The following is a 14,625-nucleotide window of genomic DNA, read 5'->3' on the forward strand; positions in this document are numbered from 1 at the left end:
GGAATTCCACGAGGCTGTTGCAAAAGCAAGTATCGCATCAGGATGTATTGCAAGGAGAATTCAGTAAAATTGGATCCAATTAAACATTATTATCCACGATTAAAACATTACGAAGCACGGTAGCACAATGGTTAGCACTGTTGCTGCACAGCACCAAGGTCCCAGGTTCGATTCCCGGCTTGGGTCACTATCTGTGCGGAGTCTGCACGTTCTGCCTCTGTCTGCGCGGGTTTCCTATGGCTGCTCCAGTTTCCTCTCACAAATCCCAAAAGACGTGCTGATAGGTAATTTGGACATTCTGAATTCTCCCTCAGTGGACTCGAACAGGCGCCGGAATGTGGCGACGAGGGGCTTTTCACAGTAACTTCATTGCAGTGTTAATGTAAGCCTACTTGTGACACTAATAAAGATTATTATATTCCAGCATTCCAAATTGCACCCCACTCTTGTAAAGGGCCACCTTGGCTGCGTTAAATTCAGCTCGGTGCTTGACCAGGTCTGCCACAATGTCCTGGTACACTCTGATCAAATGGCCTTCCCACTGGCAGCACTGTGGAAACAGGCAGGTGGAAAGGGAGATTGTGACGGTCTGGAAGACCATCCTACTGACCCTGCGTTCCAGGAATCTCCCAGTTTCTCACTAGCAGGAGGTCCTCCTGAGGCGCTCCACTCTATTAGGTTCCTACTTTGCACGGCCACAAATGAGACCCCTCATGACCGCCTATTTGTTTTCCCGAGGAGATCCAGCTCAGGGGCCTCGCTTCCATCCTGGCTGAAGACACCGGGGCCAGTCGTACTCAGAAAACACGTCAGGAGCCATACGTCCGATCCTCTGGTAGAGAGGGTCCAGCTCCTACACTCCAACCCCCAGTACGCTTATATCGAACACCCCGATGGCCGACAAGATACGGTCTCCCTCCGGGACCTGGCGCCCGCCAGTTCCACCACCACCGCCCCCCCACCATATCCCGCTCAACCTACCATGACCAGCGCCCCCGCCCCTATATGGCTCCCGCGCCTGCCAGTTCCACCACCACCGCCCCCCCACCATATCCCGCTCAACCTACCATGACCAGCGCCCCCGCCCCTATATGGCTCCTGCGCCCCCTCCCGCCCGCCATCCCCCCTTCACCGATCCACAGGAATGAAGCTCCAGAAGAGACGTTCCCGGAGTCCATGTCTGTAACCGCACCGGCGACCTCACTACCGATGCCAGCACGGACGAGCTCAACACCCGGGCCAGCAACAACGCCAGAGCTTCAGCGATCACAGAGCACAATCCGTGCGCCGGACCGGCTGAACGTATGAACCTGTCACCCCTGCCGGACTTCATTTTTTTAACAGGGGGTGAATGTGGTGAATGTATTATGCCAATAATCCACCATTGTATTTGTATCTGTGCTGTTGCCCTTGTATTTATATCTATGCTATGCTGTTGCCCTTGTGGGCATTATCCATAGGGGAACATGGTGGGGCCTGTATGGGCTCCGCCCATGGCTCCTCCCCTTGAAGGGAGGTATAAAGAGCAGTCGACCTGTAGGTGGTTCTCAGTATTGGATCAGTCGCAGGCAGGCACTGTTCAAAGTTGATTAAAGTCACAGTTTACTTCTACTCCCGTCTCAAGTGAATTGATGGTCACATCAAGTAACTGTAACTTTGCCATTCCCAGCTCCTGTCAATGAAGTCATAGAAGGAGAGCATCAAGTGAAAAAGAAGTGTAAGGTAGACACTGCTGAGTCATGCAACATCATGATCTTCATAGACCTGTGCAAAGTGGCTCAAGGGAGATATGCGGCAAAAGTGGCAATCTTTCCACTTGCAATGGCAATGAGATTGCAACAGATTCAACAAACAGGCCAGAGCTGATACAAGTAGCAATGCCTTTAACACAGCGAGGGAGAGATCTTAAAATTGTATTCCACCCTAAATCTATTTGAAAAACAGACTCCCGAAATTCTGAAAGCCTTGAAGACACGCTTTGAACCCCAACATGACTTATGAACAGTAGGGTTCAAGGTGAAAATGAATCCATTGGTCAGTGTGTGACTGCAGTAACACAGCTCGTGGAATCATGTGAATTCAGCCAACTAAAAGCTGATCTCAATAAAGATAGAGGGCGGAGTTTTGTGCCCAACCCGTTGTCAACGGGATTTCCCAGTGACTGCACCTTGTTGCCGGGAAACCAGTGCGCTGGCTTGGGGCCGGAATCCTGCCGACGTGAAGAGCCGGTAAGATCGTGCCCAGAATTGTATACGGTGTAAGAGATCCAACAGTGAGAGCAGATCTATTGAGAGGAGATACTCTCGAGAGAGCGTGTGCAGAAATGCAGAGGCTGTCAAATGTCAACTGGAGCACATACATGACAGAACCGACCAGGGGACACATGATGCTGAGAGACATTCCAGGCTGAAAGAACATAACAATCCCGGATAACGAGCAGGAAGCAAATAGTGCAGAGGACATCAGATTTTAAAAATAAATTTAGAGTACCCAATTATCTTTTTTCCAATTAAGAGGCAATTTAGCGTGTTCAATCCTGCACATCTTTGGATTGTGGGGGCAAAACCCCCACGGACATGGGGAGAATGTGCAAACTCCACACAGACAATGACCCGGGTCCTCAGCGCCATAGGCAGCAGTGCTGGCTCACTGAGCTACCCTGCCGCCCAGTGCAGAGGACATCATATAAAGGAAAAGAACAATTTCCCAGTGTGGGGAAAGCGGTGTTTTAATGGCAAGAAACCAAACCACTTTACACACAGGTATTTGGCTAGAAAGATGCGACGATAAGGTAAAGGTAAAGTCGCCATAGTCCCAGATGACCATAGGCTGCTTTCCCCTTTAGAAGGGGAGAGCGGAATAGTGGTGATTTAACCTGAGGATCACCACACCTCAGGTGAGGGGCAAGGTTGAGAAGGCGGGGCCTTCATGGATGACCTCCGGAAAGATGCAAAACAAGCTGTACTGATGGTCAAAGGAGAGATATCAGCAGAAGTCTCACAAAGAACTATGCACCATACAACAGGTTGCTTCTGTCAAGTCTATAGGGGATAAATGGTTTGTGATGGTTAAATGATGACCATAGAAGGAGAGCATCAAGTGAACAAGAGGTGTCAGGTAGACACTGCTACGTCAAGCAACATCATGCCCTACACAGACCTGTGCAAAGTGGCTCAAAAAGGCAATCCAAAAATGAAGCCCTCGAAAGTAAGGTTCAGGCTATTGGTACAATACTCATACCAAGAGTTCAAATTAGTTTGAGAGCCCAATGCAATGGCAAGAGTGAAGATCTGGAGTTCCAGATCAGAGGTGGTATGTAACAGCCACTCATCACAGCTGGAGCAAGTCTATAGCTTAGACTGGTAAGTCTAAACAGGTCAACGGAGATTCACAATGTGCCACGGCTCACTAAACCAGTCACTGCTGAACAGATCGTACAGGAGTACAAAGGTGTGTTTACAGAGTTTGGATGTTTACCTGGAGAATATCTCAAAGTAGACGAGAGTGTCAGACCAATTCAGCGTCTGCCGTGAAGAGTTCCAGCTGCCCTGAAGCCAAGCTAAAAAACAAAGTTGGAGGAGTCAGAAAAGAGGGGAGTAATCAAGAAAGTGACACTTTGCACAGACTGGATTAGCAGCACGGTAACATTGCGTATGCTTAGACCCAAAAGGTCTCAATAAAGCGCTGAAGCGATCTCACTGCCCTACGTGAACCATCAAAGGAATTTTGCCACAATTTGCCAGATGCGAAGGATGGTTACTGGTAAGTGCAGCTAAATGAAAGCAGAAGCTTTTCAATGATGTTCTGGATGTGGTTTGGGAGATACAGGCGGCCCTGCTTGCTGTTTGGCATTTCCATAGCTCCAGAAGAGTATCAACAAAGACAGAGTGAGAAAGTCAGTGATCTCCCTGGAGTGGACGCCAGAGTGGATGATCTGCTAAGTCTATAGGTGTGCAGACACAATGGAAGAAGCTGTAGCTGACCAAGATCAGAATTTAATATGATCGCCAGATGAACCTGAAGTTGAACACGAAAAAAGAATTACAATTGAAGATGCCTGAAGTCGAGTCCATGGGCCATGTGCTGACAGGAACAGGTCTTTGTCCAGATCCTGGCAAAGTGGGAGCTGTAACAGCAACCAAAAGATGTGAAAGTAGTGCAACGATTTGTTGGATTTGGGAACTATTTTCCAAAATCTTTGCCTAATTTGTCGTCGGAGTGCAAACCAACGCCGTGCGATGGTATTGGGACACAATACAAGAAGCAGTGAACAACTGGTGATGACAACACCAGTGTCCAAGTTCTATGTTGTCAGTGATGAAATCACCTTGAAGTGAGACACCAGTGAGAAAGGGCTTTGAGCAATCTTAATGCAGCAAGGACAACCAGTCGCATTTGCATCCAGGGCATTAACACAAACTGAATGATGCTACACTCAGACAAAATAACAGCCCAACCACAAGCCACTTCAAAGCATTTTGCTCAAACTGCTACTATCTGCTCCAAGCGTCTGAAAAGAACGTTACTTTGTTGAGAGATATAATCTGGGCGTGACATACAAACATGAAAAACAGATATTAGGGACACAGGAGCATAGGAATTAAGAGCAGAAGTGGGCAATTCAGCCCTTCGAGCCTGCTTCGCCATTCAATCAGATCATGGCTGATCTCTTCCTGGTCTCAAATCCACCTCCCGACCTGTTCCCCATATCCCTTTAGCCTGTTTTTTAAAATCAGAAATATATCTGTCTATTGTATATTGCTGACATGCTGGCGAGAGCAGAACTCCCCATGAAGAAAGCTGAGGATGCTACAATAGAATGTGAAACCTTCCAGATTTAACGAGAAGCAGTAGCTCGACATGCTCTGGAAGTCATCAACAAGCGCCTTGCTCAAACCCAGCGAACTACCAAACAAGATGCAACTCTCCAACTGCTCCAAGAAGCAGTGTTAAACGGGTGGCCTGCGAGCATCAAGGACACACCTGTAGTCACAAGAACATATTGGGCATATCGAGAAGAAGTGACAGCCCAAGATGGCATCTTGGACAAAGGAAATAGAATTATCATCTCTAAGGAAATCTCTAAGGGGGAGGGCAAACAGGCAGAGGTCGTTGTACATATTGGTACTAACGACATAGGCAGGAAGGGGCATGAGGTCCTGCAGCAGGAGTTCAGGGAGCTAGGCAGAAAGTTAAAAGACAGGACCTCGAGGGTTGTAATCTCGGGATTCGTGCCAGTGAGGCTAGAAATAGGAAGATAGAGCAGACAAACACGTGGCTAAACAGCTGGTGTAGGAGGGAGGGTTTCTGTTATCTGGACCACTGGGAGCTCTTCCGGGGCAGGTGTGACCTGTATAAGAAGGACGGGTTGCATCTAAACCGGAGAGGCATAAATATCCTGGCCGCGAGGTTTGCTAGTGTCACACGGGAGGGTTTAAACTAGTATGGCAGGGGGGTGGGCACGGGAGCAATAGGTCAGAAGGTGAGAGCATTGAGGGAGAACTAGGGAATAGGGACAGTGTGGCTCTGAGGCAGAGCAGACGGGGAGAAATTGCTGAACACAGCGGGTCTGGTGGCCTGAAGTGCATATGTTTTAATGCAAGGAGCATTACGGGTAAGGCAGATGAACTTAGAGCTTGGATTACTACTTGGAACTATGATGTTGTTGCCATTACAGAGACCTGGTTGAGGGAAGGGCAGGATTGGCAGCTAAACGTTCCAGGATTTAGATGTTTCAGGCGGGATAGAGGGGGATGTAAAAGGGAGGTGGAGTTGCGCTACTTGTTCGGGAGAATATCACAGCTATACTGCGAGAGGACACCTCAGAGGGCAGTGAGGCTATATGGGTAGAGATCAGGAATAAGAAGGGTGCAGTCACAATGTTGGGGGTATACTACAGGCCTCCCAACAGCCAGCGGGAGATAGAGGAGCAGATAGGTAGACAGATTTTGGAAAAGAGTAAAAACAACAGGGTTGTGGTGATGGGAGACTTCAACTTCCCCAATATTGACTGGGACTCACTTAGTGCCAGGGGCTTAGACGGGGCGGAGTTTGTAAGGAGCATCCAGGAGGGCTTCTTAAAACAATATGTAAACTGTCCAACTAGGGAAGGGGCGGTACTGGACCTGGTATTGGGGAATGAGGTGGTAGATGTTTCAGTAGGGGAGCATTTCGGTAACAGTGACCACAATTCAGTAAGTTTTAAAGTACTGGTGGACAAGGATAAGAGTGGTCCGAGGATGAATGTGCTAAATTGGGGGAAGGCTAATTATAACAATATTAGGCGGGAACTGAAGAACATAGATTGAGGGCGGATGTTTGAGGGCAAATCAACATCTGACATGTGGGAGGCTTTCAAGTGTCAGTTGAAAGGAATACAGGACCGGCATGTTCCTGTGAGGAAGAAAGATAAATACGGCAATTTTCGGGAACCTTGGATGACGAGTGATATTGTAGGCCTCGTCAAAAAGAAAAAGGAGGCATTTGTCAGGGCTAAAAGGCTGGGAACAGACGAAGCCTGTGTGGCATATAAGGAAAGTAGGAAGGAACTTAAGCAAGGAGTCAGGAGGGCTAGAAGGGGTCATGAAAAGTCATTAGCAAATAGGGTTAAGGAAAATCCCAAGGCTTTTTACACGTACATAAAAAGCAAGAGGGTAGCCAGGGAAAGGGTTGGCCCACTGAAGGATAGGCAAGGGAATCTATGTGTGGAGCCAGAGGAAATGGGCGAGGTACTAAATGAATACTTTGCATCAGTATTCACCAAAGAGAAGGAATTGGTAGATGTTGAGTCTGGAGAAGGGGGTGTAGATAGCCTGGGTCACATTGTGATCCAAAAAGACGAGGTGTTGGGTGTCTTAAAAAATATTAAGGTAGATAAGTCCCCAGGGCCTGATGGGATCTACCCCAGAATATTGAAGGAGGCTGGAGAGGAAATTGCTGAGGCCTTGACAGAAATCTTTGGATCCTCGCTGTCTTCAGGGGATGTCCCGGAGGACTGGAGAATAGCCAATGTTGTTCCTCTGTTTAAGAAGGGTAGCAAGGATAATCCCGGGAACTACAGGCCGGTGAGCCTTACTTCAGTGGTAGGGAAATTACTGGAGAGAATTCTTAGAGACAGGATCTACTCCCATTTGGAAGCAAATGGACGTATTAGTGAGAGGCAGCACGGTTTTGTGAAGGGGAGGTCGTGTCTCACTAACTTGATAGAGTTTTTCGAGGAGGTCACTAAGATGATTGATGCAGGTAGGGCAGTAGATGTTGTCTATATGGACTTCAGTAAGGCCTTTGACAAGGTCCCTCATGGTAGACTAGTACAAAAGGTGAAGTCACACGGGATCAGGGGTGAACTGGCAAGGTGGATACAGAACTGGCTAGGCCATAGAAGGCAGAGGGTAGCAATGGAGGGATGCTTTTCTAATTGGAGGGCTGTGACCAGTGGTGTTCCACAGGGATCAGTGCTGGAACCTTTGCTCTTTGTAGTATATATAAATGATTTGGAGGAAAATGTAACTGGTCTGATTAGTAAGTTTGCAGACGACACAAAGGTTGGTGGAATTGCGGATAGCGATGAGGACTGTCGGAGGATACAGCAGGATTTAGATTGTCTGGAGACTTGGACGGAGAGATGGCAGATGGAGTTTAATCCGGACAAATGTGAGGTAATGCATTTTGGAAGGTCTAATGCAGGTAGGGAATATACAGTGAATGGTAGAACCCTCAAGAGTATTGAAAGTCAAAGAGATCTAGGAGTACAGGTCCACAGGTCATTGAAAGGGGCAACACAGGTGGAGAAGGTAGTCAAGAAGGCATACAGCATGCTTGCCTTCATTGGCCGGGGCATTGAGTATAAGAATTGGCAAGTCATGTTGCAGCTGTACAGAACCTTAGTTAGGCCACACTTGGAGTATAGTGTTCAATTCTGGTCGCCACACTACCAGAAGGATGTGGAGGCTTTAGAGAGGGTGCAGAAGAGATTTACCAGAATGTTGCCTGGTATGGAGGGCATAAGCTATGAGGAGCGATTGAATAAACTCGGTTTGTTCTCACTGGAACGAAGGAGGTTGAGGGGCGACCTGATAGAGGTATACAAAATTATGAGGGGCATAGACAGAGTGGATAGTCAGAGGCTTTTCCCCAGGGTAGAGGGGTCAATTACTAGGGGGCATAGGTTTAAGGTGAGAGGGGCAAGGTTTAGAGTAGATGTACAAGGCAAGTTTTTTACGCAGAGGGTAGTGGGTACCTGGAACTCGCTACCGGAGGAGGTAGTGGAAGCAGGGACGATAGGGACATTTAAGGGGCATCTTGACAAATATATGAATAGGATGGGAATAGAAGGATACCCAGGAAGTGTAGAAGATTGTAGTTTAGTCGGGAAGTATGGTCGGCACGGGCTTGGAGGGCCGAAGGGCCTGTTCCTGTGCTGTACATTTCTTTGTTCTTTGTTGTTCTTTGAGAGAAGAGATGCTGAAGCGTATCCATCCAAGCCATCAAGGAATTGGATTAAGTCTAAGAAAGGTGAGAGAAGTGCTCTACTGGCCAAACGTGAGCAATGAAATTAAGGACACATCGGTCAATGTGGTGCTTGTAACGAGTATCAAACCAAGCCGGCTAGACAGCAACTGATGATGCATGACATCCCAGACAGATAATGTTTGAAGCTGGGAGCAGATTTCTTCATTATAGTAGGAAGTGATTATCTTGTCAATGTAGGCTATTACTCTGACTACCCAGAGATAGACCAGCTAACTTCAACAATGACAGAAGTAGTAGAATGTTTGAAAGAATACTTCAGTCATTTCAGACATTTTGATGAGTGACAATGGCCCTCAGTTCACATGTGAAGAATTGGCCGCTTCACAAAGGTTTGTGAAATTCAACATTATACATCAACTCCACACCATCCTCAATTGAATGGAAAGGCTGAGGTGACAATGAAAATCTTCAAAGGACTCATCATAAAATTAAGCAAACCTAGCACCGACACGGCAAACCTCTAGTGGAGAAACACACTGACTGAAGGCATGGAAAGTAGGCCAAAGACTAATGTTAGAGCACACCTAAATTACTCTTCCAATAGTAAAAAAGCTACTAAGGCAGAAGCAGTAACAGCCATAAGGGAAAAGATCAAAGTTAAATGGAAAAACAATTTTTATTTTGATAAGATTGCCAAACCATTGCCAGAGTTGAGCATTGGAGAGTCAGTCAGGGTACAAACCTCCAGTGCTCTCAACAGGAGTCAGCCCATGTGACGGCTTGAGGCATACTTTTTTAATAGAAATTTAGAGTACCCAATTCTTTTTTTCCAATTAAGGGGCAATTTAGCGTGGCCAATCCACCTACCCTGCACATCTTTGGGTTGTGGGAGTGAAACCCACACAAACATGGGGAGAATGTGCAAACTCCACACGGACAGTGACCCGGGGCTAGGATTGAACCCGGGTCGTCGGCAGCATGAGGCAGCAGTGCTAACCACTGTGCCACCGTACCGCGCTAGTTTGAGACCTACATGGTGCAGTTGTCACCTCGGTAATACATTTACAAACAACGAAAGAAGCACGCGGCCGATCAGGAATTTGGGATCTCACCAGCTGCAGAGAGTACAGAATGACCATCAGTTACAGAGATCCTCTGGTCCCTAGCCAGCGAAATGGAACAACAACAACAGTTACCATGGTAACAATAAATGACACAGGAATTTCGAAGAATGAGAGGGGATACTGACAGACAGGCTGCAGGGATGTTGTTTCCTTTGGCTGGAGGGTCTAGAACAAGGTGTTCATAGTCTCAAGATACAAGGTAGACCATTAGGACTGAGGGCCGGGATTCCCCCCTACCCGTCGGGGCGGGGGGTCCCGGCGGGATGGATTGGCGGGAACCACTCCGGCGTCGGGCCGCCCCAAAGGTGTGGATTTCTCCGCACCTTCAGGGGCCAAGTCCTCACCTTGAGGAGCCACACCAGCTGGGGCCGAAAGAACTTTGCCGGCCGGCGGAAGTCCGCGCATGCGCGGGAGCGTCAGCGGCTGCTGACATTATCCCCGCGCATGCACAGGGGGGCGTCCACTTCCGCATCACCCATTGCGGAGGCTATGGCCGAGGCGGAAGGAAAAGAGTGCCCCCACGGCACAGGCCCGCCTGCGGATCGGTGGCCCCCGATCGCGGGCCAGGCCACTTTGGGGGCAGCCCCCGGGGCCAGATCGCCCTGCGCCCCCCCCAGGACCCCAGAGCCTGCCCGCGCCGCCAGTCCCACCGGTAAGGTAGGTGGTTTGATTCACGCCGGCGGGACTGGCATGACAGCAGCGGGACTTTGGCCCATCGTGGGCCGGAGAATCGCCGGGGGGGGGGGGGGCGTGCCCGACGACCGGCGCGGCGCGATTCCCACTCACGCCGAATGTTCGGTGCCGGAGGATTCGGCGGCCGGCGGGGGCGGGATTCATACGCCGACCCCCCCCCCCCCCCACCCCCCGCGATCCTTCGACCCGGCCGGGGGGGGGGGGGGGGGGCGGAGAATCCCGCCCCAGAACTTTAAAATACAGATGTTTAGATCTGGGAGCCAATGAGCACAGGTGTTAAGGAGCGACTTAAAGGACAAGAGAGGGGCGAAGTTTCGGGATGGAATCCAGGATTTAGGGCCCTTAATGCAACACCTGCTTGCTGAATGAGCAATTCATTAGTGCCAATTTCCCACCTGATCCCCGTAAACCGGCGTATTCTTCTCAGTGAACAATCCAATTCCCTTTTGAATGCTTCGATTGAACCTGCCTCGACCACCACACTCTCAGGTAGTGAATTCCAAGCCTTAACCAATCACTTTTTTCTCACAACACTTTTCTTCTCTTGCCAATTACTTTAAATTCCTGCTAATTGCATGGATTTAATAAGCGCACAAATAATTCTCCAGTTTCCTGCCTGGTGTTCCTCTTTTCCTTGGAGAAGAGAAGGCTGAGGGGAGATTTGAAACGATGAGGGGACTGGACAGAGTGGACAGGGAAATGTTGCTGACTAATATAAGAAAATGTGATCACGATAAGCTCATTAAGATACCGTTTTATTCGTCCTTGAGATGTGAGAAATGCAAAAGCGGCATTTATTGACCATATCCAAGCACCCATGAGAAAGGGGTGAAGAACAGTCTCCTCAGGTGAATGGAGCAGTGCTCCGAAAGCTAGTGATTCGAAACAAACCTATCGGACTTTAACCTGGCATTGTAAGACTTATCACTGTGCTCACCCCAGTCCAACGCCATGGCAGCAGTGTGTACAATCTACAAGATGCACAGCAGCAACTCACCAAAGCTCCCTTAACAGCACCTTGCAAACCCACAAGTCTACCATCTAGAAGGACATGGGCAGCAGATTCATGGGAACACCACGCTTGGGAGTTTCCCTCCAATTCTGACACCACCCTGAGTTGGAAATATATCGGCCGTTCCTTCGCTGTCACTGGGTCAAAATCCTGAAACTCCCTCCCCAGCAGCACAGTGGGTGTGCCTACACCACATGGACTGTAGCGGTTCAGGAATGTGACCCACCAGTACCTTCTCAAGAGGAGTTAGGGATGGGCAACAAATGCTAGGCTAGCCAAGGACACGCACATTGTGAAATAATTGAAAAAGAGTATTTTGTTGGCCCAACTTGTCAGTGGTAACCTCCAGGATGTTGTGAACAGGGGAGTTGAGTGATTCTAATGCCATTGAATGTTAAGCTGATTTTTTCGGCAATTTTGCCACATATGATGTGCCTTTAATTGCAACTGACCCCCAGGTTTAAAGACACATTGGGATTGAAATGAAGTGATGCTTTAACAGCTTATGTGGGAGCTTGTTTCCAGCATTCGTCTCTTCATCACTACTCGTCAGTTAATGTAATGTGTATTACAGCAAAAAGGGTAACGTTTCCAGGTAAAATGCAGGAACCCTGGCTTTCCACTAAGACCATTTTCAATTTCCTAAATTCTGCCGTCATTCAGCGTTGTCAACTCTCATCTGAAGTGACATGTTTGTTCATGCTCATGTCTGAAACTTAGATGTGTGATGCAGCCCATTTATTTTATGATTCTATGGCTTAAACATCAGCTTTCAGAGATGTAAGCCCTTGCTTGCCTCCTCCTAGTCTCTTTAATAGAGAGAAACCATGAGAAACAAACTGTGCCAAACAGGTTCCCGAGTTGCTGGGATCATAGATTTCTCAAGCTAAAGAAAACAATGTATAATAATAAGAGAAAATTATATGGCACCTCTCGTGACCCCAGGATATCCAAAGCACTTTATGGCCAATTGAAGTATTTTGAAACAGAGTCACTGTTGGAATCCAGGAGTCAAGTTGCATTCACCAAAGTCCAGGGTATTTTTGTTTTTGTGATGTTGGTTGGCCAAGGCACTAGGGTGAACTGCTCTGCTTTGCTGTGACGGAATGGTTATTGCATCTTCTGCATCCACCTGAGAGGGCAAACTGGACCTCAGCTTCACATTGTCTTTGCAAGTTGACGCCTCTGACTGTGAAGCATTCCCTCAGTATTCCACTGAGCTGTTGGGCCTGCATTTTGTGCTCATGTCTCAGGTGATAGTGTTACCAATTGAGCCACCAATGACATCTCAAGAGAAAGTAGCAATTGAGAGACGCAAATGATAATCTCGGGCTGTATTTGGCCAAAATATAAAGGACCGCACTGCACTCTCACAAATTTAAATCCATGTTATATTTACTGATTCTATCTGCCTCCATTAATGTCCATTTCACATCCAATATAGATTGAGCAGAAATTTCCCCCAATTAAACACTAGTTTAGTGTGCGGCATGGTGGCACGGTAGTTAGCACTGTTGCCTCACGGCGCCGAGGACCCGGTTCGATCCCGGCCCCGGGTCACTGTCCGTGTGAAGTTTGCACATTCTCTCCGTGTCTGCGTGGGTTTCACCCCCACAACCCAAAGATGTGCAGGTTAGGTGGATTGGCCACGCTAAATTGCCACTTAATTGGAAAAAAAATAATTAGGTACTCTAAATTTATTTTAAAAAATTAAATAATCATTTAATTATGGGGACATCCCTGGCTTGAGAAGGTGGTGGTGACCCGCCCTCTTGAACCTCTGCAGTCCATGTGGTGTAGGTACACCCGCCCTGCTGTTAGGCAGGCTGTCAGCCTCCACTTTGTACGTTCCATAAACTTAAACTCACCCAAAGCCCTGCTGCCCATTTCTTGCCTCGCACCAAGTTCTGTTCACCCAGCACGGTGTATCCGGTTCTACATTGGTTCTCGGTCCCACAATTCCTTGATTCGAAAATTCACATCCACATTTTCAAATCCCTCCATGGCCTGGCCTGGCCACTGTGCATTCCTTCAGTTCTGGCCTCTTGTGGGTCCTCAGTTTTTATTGTTGCATTATTGGGGACTGCACCTTCATCTACAAGTCTTAAGTTCTTGAAGTTCTTCCCTAAGACTCTCAGATTATGTCTCCTTCTTTCAGCCATTCTGTATAACTTATCACTCACCAGTCCAATTATCTCTTCAAGTGGTTTGGTGTCAGATTTTCTTTGATAACACCCCTGCAAAGCGCCTTGGGTAGTTTTGCCACATATCAGGGCACAATTAAATACAAGTATTGGCCAAGGTGTCCAGCTATGAACCTGAGAGTCTGGGAATTGCAGCAAACGTAGCACTTAAATTGCACCTGTTGCAGACATTGCACTCGTATAGCCAGCCCATAATCCATCTGGTAACCATACAGATCTGAAGAGAAACCTCAGAAGACTAAATTGTTTACGAATGGGGCCAGGCTGTGCCAAGGGGACTGACAATACGCTCTGTATCAAGTGTCTGGATGAAATACTGCGGAAGGAAATGGGCATCACTGCAGAAAACCACCCAAACGATTCCTGGAAAATTGAAACTCATCTTTCTCTATTGGCAGCTGTTCTGCTCCCTCGACCCTGCCTCCATCTTAAGGATTGTTGGGAACCAGTATCCTGGAAATTTCTGCAAATGGATGCATTGTAGCTGGTTGTTGCTTTCGCATTTATTTCAGCGTTGATAAACGTATATCCTGTGTATAACATCCCATCACTCGGGCAGAGATTAAAGCTGTATTTCACCAGCTGCTAAAGGAACCTTCATTTAGTTCAACCATCCAACCATTCACCTTATCAGAATGTCTGATTCGAAGAACCCCTCAGTTTACCACTCATCACAAATAGCAATTGATGCTCGGGCAATTGTAGATTTTAGATCTGAGGTTGATAAGATTTTTGTGTTCCAAAGATATTAAGGGATAAGGGGAAAAGGTGGCTAAATGGCGTTAGGTCACAGATCAGTCAGAATCCTGTTGTGGGTCAGCGTGTGGCTCAGTTGGCAGCACTCTTGCCTCTGAATCATAAGGTTTTAGGTTTAAGAACCACTCCAGGGATTGGGTACAAAACTCTACGCTGATACCCGTGTGCAATATTGAAGTAGAGATGCACTGTTGGAAGCAGGACTCAGAGAAGGCTTCTACACAGTGCTAATCACTGGGGCCCGTGTCTTAAGGGGGGGCCCAGGCCTAGGTTTGAGCAGCACGCCCCTCTCTCAAGTGGCTGTCTCGTGCCTCAATGCGCTCACAAACAAGCACGCAATGGGTGTTCCGCTAAAATTCCAGTG

This window comes from Scyliorhinus torazame, chromosome 16 (genome assembly GCF_047496885.1).
Source record: "Scyliorhinus torazame isolate Kashiwa2021f chromosome 16, sScyTor2.1, whole genome shotgun sequence".
In the NCBI taxonomy this organism is placed as follows: domain Eukaryota; kingdom Metazoa; phylum Chordata; class Chondrichthyes; order Carcharhiniformes; family Scyliorhinidae; genus Scyliorhinus; species Scyliorhinus torazame.